A 2,715-nucleotide genomic window follows, 5' to 3' on the forward strand; every position below is an offset into this window, starting at 1 on the left:
CAGGCCGTCAGCTTCCATATTCCATACGATGCAGTGTACGGCTAATTTGCCTACAAATGTCAGGTGGTCATAATAATCTGGCCACACACACACACACACACACACATACATATCCATCCTACATTCAAAGGCTGTTAAATCGCGTTGTTTATCCATATCTTCAGAAAAAAATCACTTCTACTGTCATGGTAAACAACCTGCTTCCCTATTTATAATGGTCTGGCCCTCTAGCAACTTCAGCGTGAAATTATAGCTAATTTGCCTACAAACGCCAGGTGGTCATAATCTGGCCACTCAGTGTAGTTCCAAAGCATTTTCATCACCCCCAAAGAAAATCCTCTACTTGTTAAACACTTGCTTCTCATTTCCCGTGCCCCTCTCTCCCTAGTAACACCTAACATGGATTTACCTATTCTGGATATTTCACATAATGGAATTATATGGTGTGTGAGTTTGTGTGTCTGGCTTCTGTCAGCATAAATTTTCAGGGTTTGCCCACATGGCAGCAGGTATTAATACTTCAGTACTTCACTCTTTTATGGCAGAATAATATGCCATTGTATGTATGTATCACAATTTGTTTATCCATTTAGCTATGAATGGACATTTGGATTGTTTTTTTCCTTTTGACTATTATGAATAATAGTAGCTAGCGTTATGCTTATGTAGGAAATAACAACAAAATGTTTATAAACATGTTCAAGTTTCTGTGTAGACATATTTTTTATTGAGGTATAATTGACATCATTATATTAGTTTCAGGTGTACAACGTACTGATTTGGTATTTGTATATTTTATGAAATGATCATCACAATAAGTCCAGTTAACATCTGTCACTGTACATAATTGCAAAATTTCTTTTCTTCTGGTGATGAGAACTTTTAAGATTTACTCTTAGCAACTTTCAGATATGCAATACAGTATTATTAACTACTAGAGAACCCATGCATGGGGCGGGGAGTGGTGTCCCTCAGCCTGGCCTGCACCCTCTCCAGTCTGGGACATCCCTCTCGCAGTCCGGGACTGCAGGCTCCTAACCGCTCGCCTGACTGCCTGCCTGATTGCCCCTAACTGCCTCTGTCTGCTGGCCTTGTCCCTAACTGCTCTTCCCTGCTGGCCTGATCGCCCCTAACTGCCTCTGCCTCAGCCCCTGCCGCCATGGCTTTGTCCGGAAGGACGTCTGGAAGATGCCCGGTCTAAGTAGCATATTACCCTTTTATTAGTTTAGATAGTCACCATGCTTTACTAGACATATGTTTTCATTTCTCTGGGGTATATATTTAGAATTAGAATTGATGGGTCTTACGGTAATATGGTAATTCTATGCTAAACTTTTTTTTTTAATTTAAAGACCCCCTTTTTAAGGTTCACAGTAATAGAGGAAGGTACAGAAATTTCTCATGTAAACCCCCTCCTTCCATGTATGTAGAGCCTCCCCCATCATAGTGGTACACACTCTGTACCTACATTGATGAACCTACATTGACACATCATAATCACTCAAAGTCCACAGTTTACCTTAGGGTTCACTTTTGGTATTGTACATCCTATAGGTTTAGACAAATTTATAATGACGTGTACCTGTGTCATTACGGAGTATTTTCATTGCTCTAAAAATCCTCTGTGTTCTCCCCATTCATTTCCCCACCCCTATCCCTGGCAACTGTTGTTCTTTTTACTGTCTCCATAGTTTTCTCTTTACCAGAGTGTCATATAATTAGAATCATACAATATGTAGTCTTTTCAGATTGGCTTCTTTCACTTAGTAACATGTTGTTAACATTCTTCCATGTCTTTTCATGGCTTGATAGCTCATTTATTTTTATTTGGCAACAGCTAATTTATTTTTAGCGGTGAGTAATATTTCATTGTCTAGAACAGTGGTTCTCAACATTCTGGCCCTTCAAATACAGTTCCTCATGTTGTGACCCAACCATAAAATTATTTTTGTTGCTACATCATAACTGTAATGTTGCTACTGTTATGAATCATAATGTAAATATCTGATATGCAGGATGGTCTTAGGCGACCCCTGTGAAAGGGTCGTTCAACCGCCAAAGGGGTCGCGACCCACAGGTTGAGAACCGCTTTTCTAGAAGGATTTATTTATCCATTCACCTACTGAAGGACATCTTTGTTTATTCCAAGTTTTGGCAGTTATGAATAAAGCTTGTATAAACATCCATGTTTAGGTTTTGGTGTGGAGATAGTTTTCAACTACTTTGAGTAAATATCGATGATGTTATTGTTGGATCACATAGTAAGAATGTGCTTACTTTTATAAGAAACCGTCCAGCTGTCCTTCAAAATGGTTGTACCATTTTGCTTCCCATCAGCAATGAGTGAGCATTCCCGTTGCTTCACATCCTTGTCAGCATTTGGTGTTCTCCATGTTCCAGATTTTGGCTATTCTAATAGATGTATAGTACATGCTTAATTTTTTTTCAAGAACTGCTAAGCTATTGTATTTCTTTATTTTCAAACTAGAGGCCCAGTGCACAGATTCATGCATCAGTAGGGTCCCCTAGCCTGGCCTGCCGGATCAGGCTGAAACCGGCTCTCCAACATCCCCCCAGGGTTCCCGGATTGCGAGGGCGCAGGCCAGGCCAAGGGACCCCACCGGTGCACAATCAGGGCCAGGGAGGGACGTGGGAGGTTGGCCAGACGGGGAGGGACTCAGTCCCGGGCAACAAGCTCACCTACTGGTCAGAGTG

The 2,715-nt window shown here is 41.1% G+C and overlaps 1 protein-coding gene across 1 annotated transcript in view; it reads left to right on the forward strand.

The window, feature by feature from the left end:
• Window positions 1–2,715, forward strand: part of TFCP2 (transcription factor CP2) — a 73,326-nt gene that overhangs the window by 24,775 nt on the left and 45,836 nt on the right. The gene's annotated exons all lie outside the window — the stretch shown is intronic.

This window comes from Myotis davidii, unplaced genomic scaffold (genome assembly GCF_000327345.1).
Source record: "Myotis davidii unplaced genomic scaffold, ASM32734v1 scaffold233, whole genome shotgun sequence".
In the NCBI taxonomy this organism is placed as follows: Eukaryota; Metazoa; Chordata; class Mammalia; order Chiroptera; family Vespertilionidae; genus Myotis; species Myotis davidii.